The 10713-nt window shown below is 25.0% G+C and overlaps 1 pseudogene across 1 annotated transcript; it reads right to left on the bottom strand.

The window, feature by feature from the left end:
- Positions 1-1253: 1253 nt before the first annotated feature.
- LOC149059143 (uncharacterized) lies at positions 1254-4209 on the bottom strand (annotated as a pseudogene). Its single transcript, XR_016189368.1, has 10 exons — positions 3876-4209; positions 3620-3808; positions 3314-3454; positions 3093-3242; positions 2873-3022; positions 2660-2803; positions 2444-2590; positions 1735-2021; positions 1495-1654; positions 1254-1441 (listed from the first exon to the last, which is right to left on the bottom strand). The product of XR_016189368.1 is annotated as an uncharacterized LOC149059143 (transcript).
- Between the last annotated feature and the right edge of the window lie 6504 nt (positions 4210-10713).

Raw genomic sequence — 10713 nt, 5'->3', positions numbered from 1 at the left:
GAATTAATTGAGAATTAAAAAATCGAGAAAAAATATGCAAAGTTTAGCGCGTTTTAATCCATGCATTATATGACAGACACAGACTATGTTGCCGCTATAATGCCATATCGAACCCGTTACCTGCGGCGGATACACTGCCTTACGCCTAACGGGACCTGCCTACTATTCGAGTTGATAGATGATGTGAAAACTATAACTGTTAAGCTGTTTTTTGGTGTAACTAATAATTACCCACACAGCAATATAATATTATAAACACGTTTCCATAATATGTTAGAGGAACATAATTTAATGTCTAAAATATTGTAAAAAAATGTTTTTTAAGTTGTATATTCGTGATCTGAATATGTTTTGGCACAAATATCAATATGTTTACAATATGATTTACATATATTTTCATCACATTCGTTATAACAGATTTCCAATAAATGATTTTATGATGTTTTTCAGTATATAATATATATAATATTTTTATTTCTGAAAAACTAAATAAATTATGGATATTATTGTATAATATCAGTATAGTAGTATTGTATAGAATCTAGATATAATAGGTACCTATAGTAAATAATAATTCATTTTTTGGATACTTAAATATTTATTGAAAAAATGTATTTTTTAATTTTTTATTATAATATAATTATGATCTGGTAATAATTAATAATAAGCTATGCCAGAATAATATATTACATTTAAATATATATATAACATCATATATGAATAAAAAATAGCAATTAAAATTGAAAGAAAGGCCATTACATATATTGAACAAAACAAGCACATTATAATTAAGTGTGTTAATATTACTAATTTAATATAATAAAAAAAATTTTGAAATCAACTCGTAAAAAAAATTAAATACAATGTAATATTAGGTATGAAAATATCGTGAAAATTATAATTACATAATACTTGTAGAAACATAATCAATTTAGCAAAAAAATTATAAAATAAGAAATAACTTTTGTATGTATAATATCAATAAATATTAAATACAATAAAAATTATAATACCTAAAGTAGTAAAGTGTAAATATAATATATTATAATAACCATATTATATAGTAAATATAAATGAAACAAACATAGAGTATAAAATAAAAAACTTGATTGATCTTCAATTTATATATGATCAAAATATATCAACATAACAAAAAGTATAAAAAGTAAAAAAATTGAATATATCTTTTTTTTAAGGTAATTATATAATATTATACAATATAATAATTAAAAAATTATGAGTAACCTTTTGTATAAAAAATTGATAATAATAACAATAAAATAATAAATTATTTATAAGTGCGGCTCTACTACATGAGTAGAATCATTTTTTGTTTTTGTTTTTATTAAGCGGTTATTAGCTTGTGCTAACCAGGATTTTATTGGGGTGGAAATATCACAGTCTGGCACATTTTCAAATTTTTTCACTCTTCTTATAGAATCTAAAATATAAGAAGAATTAAAATGTTGAAAATTAAAAAAATTTCATTTTTACCAAAAATTAAAGAACAACTGCGGAGTTTTGAAAAGTTTTTTTTCCCTTTGTAGCCGATGAAAGAAAAATTTGACAAAAAGTTGTCTGTAAACATTCGCTGCATCATAACTCTTATGGTTATAGGTATGTTCTTTGAAATCGCCCTAGATAATATAATTTCCTATAAAAAAATTAAAAAATTTAATATGATGAAATAAATGTTTTTTTTTCCATAATTGTATTTAACATATTATTACTCACACATTGCCTTTTCTTAGCTTTATCCAGTAATATATTTTCAAACTCATCCAAATCATCATCATTCTTAAGAGGCCATAAACAAATTAATGAATCAAACATAATATCATCATTATTACCATTTGTATCAATACTTCTATTATACGATTTAAAACTTTTGAGATTTTCTTCAATAAAATCAATTTTCTCTTTTAAGCAATCGATTTTATAAGTATGACTTTTTATTTCATACTTTATTTCTGCCAAACACGAAGAAATGTGTTTTTCAAAAGGCACATACTGATTTGTTTCTATGAAAATAATAAATAATATATAATTAATATAGCCTTATAAATACAAAAATCAAACATCATATTATACAGTGATTTAAAAAGCATATGATCATTATTGGTCATCCTAATCTAAAATTAGTGAAAAATAATTATAATTTTGAAATAAAAATTTAAGTTTATTATTTTATATTGTTTTAAATTCTACATAAAAAATTAAATATATGCAGTTAATTTACTTAAAAATAGCTAAGTATGTGAAAAATTTGCAATAGAATCCATACAATTCAAAATACATCAATATCCTAAATCATTTTGATACTATAATCAGTAATTATTATAATTATTAATTGATAATGCAGAAACACAACAAACACAATGATCACTATATAATATTATAATGTTTAGTATACCTAAATGTGTTAGTTGTTTGATATGCCTACTTTTGAAAGATTTTTTCTCAGAAGAATACAATAATTTATCAGTGAAAAGACTTCTGTTTACATTCGAACCGCTTTTTGAATAATAAGATGACCTTTTTTGTAAAACATGACTTGCAGATGGATTATTGTTACTCGTCAGAGTTGTGTCTAAAATATGCATATTTATTAACTAAATTTATTTAAAAACAATACAAAGGGTATATCCATAATAGTTACCAAGAATCTTTAAAGAATTTTTTTCAAAATTATTATCATCATCAGTGAAAAGACTTCTGTTTACATTTTAACCGCTTTTTGAATATGAACTTTTTTGTAAAACATGACTTGCAGATAGTTTTTTGTTGCTTGTCGGTGTTGTGTCTAAAATATGCATATTTATTAACTAAATTTATTTAAAAACAATACAAAGTTTATATCCATAATAGTTACCAAGAATCTTTGAAGAATTTTTTTCAAAATTAATATTATTTTCATCATCAGTGAAAAGACTTCTGTTTACATTTGAACCGCTTTTGGAATATGAACTTTTTTGTAAGACATGACTTTCAGATGGACTATTGGTGCTCATCAGTGTTGTGTCTAAAAATATGCATATTTATTAACTACATTAATTTAAAAACAATACAAAGTGTATATCCATAATAGTTACCAAGAATCTTTGAAGTATTTTTTTCAAAATTAATATTATTTTCATCATCAGTGAAAAGACTTATGTTTACATTTGAACTACTTTTTGAATATGAACTTTTTTGTAAAACATGACTTGCAGATAGTTTTTTGTTGCTCGTCGGTGTTGTGTCTAAAATATGCATATTTATTAAGTTGATTTATTTAAAAACAAAACATAAAGAGTATATCCATCATAGTTACCAAGATTATTTGAAGATCTTTTCTCAAAATTATTAGTATTATCATCATCAGTGAAAAGACTTCTTTTTACATTTGAATAGGATTTTTTATCTTTTTTCTGTTGAACATTTAAATGGTTTGGAGAAAATTTTTCTTTATTAACTGAAAAAAAATGTAATTATTATAGCTAATTAAAATAATTTATATTATTATATTATACGCATTACATATTACATTTTTATAATGTAATATAATATCAAATAAATATATTGTTATGATATATTCATAAACCACACAAATACATAATTTAATATAATATAGTCATACAAAACACAGATGGTGGGCTCTTCATCCCTTTACTTCTTGAATTTTTTACTATTTCAGGGGAACTGCTATTACGACTGACTCTTTTATTTGCTGCTCTAAATTGACGAGTGTAACGTTCATCTTCTGCAGTAGATAAATCAGATTTAAATTCAGCCGTAGATAATTTACTTTTTGCTTCTTCATATGAAGCTAAAATTAAAAAAAAATTATTTATTTGAAATGTAATAAATGATGTACAATTATGAATTATTATTACCAAATTTACGACCAAGTTGTCGTGCAGGAAACCAATTAAAATCGAATTTATTGGGATAAGTTCTTCGAGTAACAAATTTATTTACATTAGACAATTTATTAGGCCAGGCACTTTCATTGTCTTTATACCAGGTACTTGGTACTACTTCCACAGTATCTTCTTTATAGAAATGGGCAATTATATACATGATGATGATGATAATAATACCTTATTACAATATATGGTATTAATACTAAAATTATATTATAATCTGCAAATAATTATTACAAAAAATTGAATAATTTGACAAATGTTGACCATATTATTAGGAATAAAAATTAAATCATAATACTAAATTACCTATTAACTAGTTAACTAACTATATTTACATTATTTGTATTAGGTATACATTATTGTATATATATAATTATTTTTTATGTAGTTTTGTTATATTATAATAAAGTTTTATAGATTTCAGAATGTAAGATAGGTAGTGCCACATATCTATCTTTAAAAGGCAGTACCATAATTTTTTTACTTATTTTATTAACATTCCATAGCTGAAAGTTAGTTGATATATTATCAACCAAATAAATATCTAAAATAGTTGAATCCATAGGTTTTAAATATGCCGGTGACTTGTTTATGAAATGTTTTCCTAGTATAAATGTTCCTTTTTCGACATTTACACATGTTTCCATAATATTAAAGCATTTCACAATATGTTTACAGTTTGTTAAAATAAATTGATCTCGTTTGCAATTAATATTAATTTTAAAATTATTAAAAATTAAACATGAATATTGATATCCAGTAATACTTGTAAAATCTGGCAGTGGACCATTATTGTGAATTTTTTTTAAAGTACAACCTTTACAAGTTTTTAGTGAATTAGATGAGTGATGAATTTTGGTAAATTTTTGTTCGCTATAACGGTTAATTAACTGTTGCAGCGGTTTTTCATGCTTCCTCAACATTGTCTTAATTTCTTTCATATAGTTCTCGAATGGGTAGCAACTACATTTATCCAATGGTCCATAATGCTCATAATCAGATGTTATGTGTAATAAACTATGAACATTGTGTGATACATTATGAGTTCCATAAATATTTTGAAATGTTTCCACAAAGTATTCCAAAAGTGTTTGCGCATAGGAGGATAAATTTTGATGATCTGGACTCAAAAGAATGACCATGGCGACATTTAAACACATAAAATTACTATAACAATCATCAGTTATAATATCTTTGAGTACAAATGGTCCAATATAAATTAGAAATAATCGAAATTCTGTAGATTTCCATCGAAGAATATCTTGAACTTCCCTAGGTTTTCTACAAAACTCTGAAGTAACAAACGGTCTCAATTTTAGGAATAATTCAGTTAACTCAGATATCTTTTTCCCAGAAAGTCTAACATTTGAAGGCCCTTTGAGAACCCAAAAAGACAATAGCTTACGCATTACTCCTAAATTTGTGAGGTGCATATAATCTAAAACAAAAGATTTTGTAATATCAAAATTAGGTAACTTGGTAATTATTGAAGGCATTGGTGAATTATGATATTCTTCATTTCTGCAATTTCGATAGTCATCATCAGTTCTTGGTGCAGAATATATATTTGAATATGGGAAACAAACACGATTATTTACATACTCCCCTTCAATAATGCATCGTGAACATGAATTAAAACCTGAGTGATATTTTGTCTTCAACACAAAACAGCGAGCAGGGACATCACAACAAATTACTTTAATAGAAACAAACACTTTTAAGTTGTTAATAATAATTCCATTATCAGATAATTCACGAGCTTCCATAACAAAATCATACATAAAATCATCACTGTCCTTAGGTTTGGAATTTCCATGATAAATACCTACAGAAAAAACTGTTTGTTTTAAGTTGTCTGTGTTCATAATAAATGCCAAAATAGGCCATAGTTGGCTATTACTAGACTTAGATAATGGCAATCCATCGATGCCTATTGCAATTTGAATAACTGAATCATTTACTGAACTGTCTTGTAAACACTGAACTATACCGTTAGCCAAACCGAAGTGATGATATATTCCAGGGTCGACATTACGAATATATTTTAAATTTGATGACTGGGGTGTAGCTAATAAAGTTCGGCTGTCTTTAGGTAATTTAGAAAAACATTTATGTTTTTTTAAAATTGATAACAGTTGATTTATACTATTAAATGTTATTTTACAACTAACTGCCCAGTCCGCGAGCATTTCATTAATGTTATAGGCTCGGTTTCTAGTGTTTCTACAGAAATGAATTGATCATCTTCATCACTGCAGTCCATACCTTGAAATGTGTCATTTAATTCAGTGTTGTTAACAAATGTTGACGATTTAACATCAATAATAATATCAGTGGTGTCACAAGCAGCATTTATGGTATTAGCGGCAAGATCATCTTCACAATTCAATGAAATTGAATCATTTTGAAGAATATCATTTATTTGTGATTCTTGTGGGTTATAATCAATGTTATTTAATTCAGCTTTAATTCTTCTTAATTTTGTTCTATTGCTTTTAATCATTTTAATATATTTTATTTTATGCTATAAAAATAATTATAAAATTATATAATAATTATACAGTTAGGTTTATATTTTGCAAGTATAATTTAAACTGTCTAATTAGTTTAAATAATAATATTTAAGTTAAAGGTACACTGCAATATATAAAACTGATTTTATTGTAATGAAAAATTAAAATACATATATATGCTTGTATATATTATTATAGATCATAAAAATAATTGTATAAGCTTGCACACACTATTTTTAAGTTTAATTAAAAAATATCATTTATTATCATTATATCTTTACTTATTATAATACCTTATTTGGCCAGTCATATTTTAGATATCAAATTCTTTATAGTAAGATATTTACAATTTAAATTTTAAGCTACAGAAATGTAATATATAACTAGGTTATTATAGTTAAACAGAATATTATAATCATGTATTTCAATAAAACATTTTTTTTAACTTGGCACAGGCCTATTTGAATTTTGAACAAATATTTTCTATTCAAAATTTATTAAAATGAGGCAAAACTAATATAGGCAATTATTGAATAAATTTATCAAAGAGAAAAACATCAGTAATAAAAAATATCAAAGACAACTTTCCAAAATAGTAGCAACAATAGTTACAAAATAACTAGATAGGTATATGTACCTACATCTATGTTGCCGTAATCATATTATAAATTATATTGTATATTTGTATATATATCATACTAAATTCTTTTTTAATAGGTAATAATGTAATATATTATATTATAAGATCTATATTGATTGCGTTTATTATTTACGGTTCATTGCATATATTATTGAATTCTCTTTCAATATTTATTAAGTTGTATGATATAATTGATTTGACTTAAATTAATATTAAAAGCCCTTTTTATGAATAAGACGTTACAACACCGTACAAAATAATAATGTAATATAATTACCTATCAAGATAGATGTACTACACCCAAATAATGTATACCTATACACGTGTACTGTATAGTAAGTATATTATATATGTAAATATAAATACACTACGGTCCACGAGGGAAGGATCCGACAGGTTAGGTTAGGAGTGTAGTTGTTGGATCTTCACAACAATGTGACAAACGATTTAATAGTCGGTTTCGTCTTTGTCCTTCCCACGTGACTCGTGAGCTTGTTAAGTATATAATAATATATTATAATATTGTTTGATAAAACAAAAGTAGGTATATACTTACGATTTTACTCGTCCAACGGTCCAACAACCAGGCCAGTATTCCGCCGCTGCAATCAATCACTGACACGAGTCACTAAGATCATTAGCTCAATTATTTATAATGCTAGCTCCACACTCTCGCGCGGTCAATGGTAATAACTAATAAGCACAGACCAAGAAAATAAGCGCGAACGCGAAAGAGTCATGAAAAAAGCAAAAACACATAGAGTTTTTGTACGACATTTACACATTTACATTTTACGTCTATATTCAATATTTCAACAGTCAGAAAACAGCGATGAAAATATCAGTGTGACCAACACAAGATTTAATATACTTTTAAAATATTATAGCCTGTTAATTGCAGCGTTGGGGAAGAGAGAAAGACGGTCTCTCACTCCCGCAAGTGGACATTTGTTATGTATTATGTTAATACCTTTATTGTATAATAATATGTTATATGGGTATTTTAAAATAATTTTCCAATTCATTCCCGTGTGATAAGGAGGCGCGAGCGCCACGCTTGATAGTTGATACGTTCAATCATAGACAATTTATTAACTTCAGTTAATATGTCAGTAGTAAGTGGGGCACTTGAGCACACTTTTCCTAAAAATATCAGTAAAAGATCACAAGATTGATTTTCATCAGAAAATCATCAGAAAATGTAAACTTTATCAGAAACGTTCGCTTTATCAGAAATAGAACACAAAATGAAATAAATCATAAAAATATCAGTAAACTATAATAAATCATAAAAAGATCAGTAAACTGTAATTAAACATAAAAAGATCAGTAAACTGTAATTAAACATAAAAATATCAGTAAAAGATCAGTAAACTGTAATTAAACATAAAAAGATCAGTAAACTGTAATTAAACATAAAAATATCAGTAAAAGATCAGTAAAATGTAATTAAACATAAAAAGATCAGTAAACTGTAATTAATCATAAAAATATCAGTAAAATAAATTTATTCATAAAAAGATCACAAAATGAAATAAAATCCTCAAATGCAAAATCTTTCAAAAGATATTGAATATCTTATTTAAAAAAAAAAAAATAAAAATTATAATAAACAATGGCAAACATAAATTCTATAAAACATTTAAATAAACTTCGAGAAGAAATGAGAAACTGTGTAGACAAATTTAATAAGCTACAAGAAAATGAAATGCAAAATGAAATAAGAAACTCTATATTAAATGATGAAATCTATGTGAACTTTTGTAATCACGAATACTATGAGGATAGTGGATTAATTAAATATAATCTAAATACAATTCCTATTAAAGGAAATATTGTAATTGTCGATCATGGAAACAATATTTCTGGAAATGGAAAGCCTTATGCTTCTAAAATACTAGAATCACCAACATGGTTAGAAATTTGTAAGATTGCTAATGATTTATTAATTACAACAGGTACTTTTTTTTACAAATATCTTCATGATATTTGTGTTGTTCAAGATTTAGGAAATATTAAAATATGTGTCCTTGGCATGGGAGGTACACACACTAAAACCAAAATGCTTAGAATATAACTAAATAATCGTCATTTTTAATAGAAATATTTCTATTAAAAATATTTAAATAAATTTTTTATAATTTTCAATAAATTCTAAACACAAATGTCCACATATAGGTGGATCATCATAGTTTTGAAACTTGTCATTGTTATACCACAGATTATCATCACCTAAATAATTTAAAATTTCAGGAGGAGGAGTACTCGAAAATGAATCAAAATATATTTTATAATTTTTTATTTTTTTCCATGCAACCCAATGAGAACCATTTTGAGTAGAATTATTTAAATTAAATATCCCACATTCATTTAACCAAGGTTTTTCAGGTAATTCATTTATCATGAAACAACCTCTAAAATTTTTTATATTATTTCCAAATTTTATTATATCAAAATTACTTAACGGTTCGATATTTATATTTTTAACTTTACTCCAAAAAGTTGTATAACAACCTGGATAATTTTTAATGTTTTTTCTAAATGTTGATATATCGAAATTAATCATTTTTTCAATTTTTTTTTTTTATTTGTCTTCAATCCAGAACCTTTATTTTTTTCCATTTCTTTATTGTGACGAATTATTTCCTCTTCTATTTTTTTCTTATGTTTAGTATCTTTATAACTATCATACAATGCAATTAAAGCTGGAGTAGCTACTGCTGCAGCTTCTAGAAAAGGTAAAATTAATGGTAAAAATCCACCTTTAATTTGCTTCGGTGTAATCTCCAACCTTACTCCAGAATTTTTTTTCTTGGCATTTTTTAATTTATCTATTTGATTTTGATCTAAATAATATTTATTTTCTCCTTTATATATTTTATCACTAGCAATATGAATTGTTGCATTAGAATTTTTTTTATGAGCTTCAGCCAATTTTTTTTTATGGTTTTCAGTTAATTTAAAATGCATTTTATTATACAAAATATTAAATTTTATTCAAATATTAAATTCATTCCTAAATATCTTTTTGTTTTCATTACATTTGCAGTTGTCAAAGCAGCAATTTTTTCATTCAAAGAACTATCAGAAGCATAAAATCTTTCCATTGCTTTTTGTTGTAAATTTTTATCAGCGATATGTCTTGTTTTAGTATCTTTATGATCTTTATAAAAATAATCATGTTCTCTTGCATATTCGTCTAACTTGTTAATCGGGGGAATATTTTTATCTAAATTTGTAAATGGTCCTAGATAATTATATCCAGGCCAATGTATCGGAGGTAATTTTGAACAATTTAAAAAATCATTAAAAAACCCTGAACCTTTTATAATATCCTTTGGTAAATGTGAAATATACGACATTAAGTATTCTACACCTTTAACGGGAATATCAATTATCTTTTCTATTTTTTTAATACAAAAATTAAGAATTTCAAGTTTTTCATCATGATAAGTGTTTTTTCCCGATCTTTCTGCAGATGATATAACATGTAGTCTGTCAATTAATTGTTTAATATTATATTCTAACTTATTTGTTGTTTCTTTTGGTAAATTTAACAAAGATTGTAGTAAATATTCAACACCTTTTTTGGGAGTATCAATCAGTGTTTCCATGTTTCGTTTAAACAAATGAACAATACCAAGTTTTTCAT

Source organism: Diuraphis noxia, unplaced genomic scaffold (genome assembly GCF_037042655.1).
Source record: "Diuraphis noxia isolate RWA-SAM2 unplaced genomic scaffold, SU_Dnox_SAM2 contig0001, whole genome shotgun sequence".
Lineage (NCBI taxonomy): Eukaryota > Metazoa > Arthropoda > Insecta > Hemiptera > Aphididae > Diuraphis > Diuraphis noxia.
The sequence above is the reverse complement of the archived record's forward strand: the minus strand, read 5'-3'. Positions and strand labels throughout refer to the sequence as shown.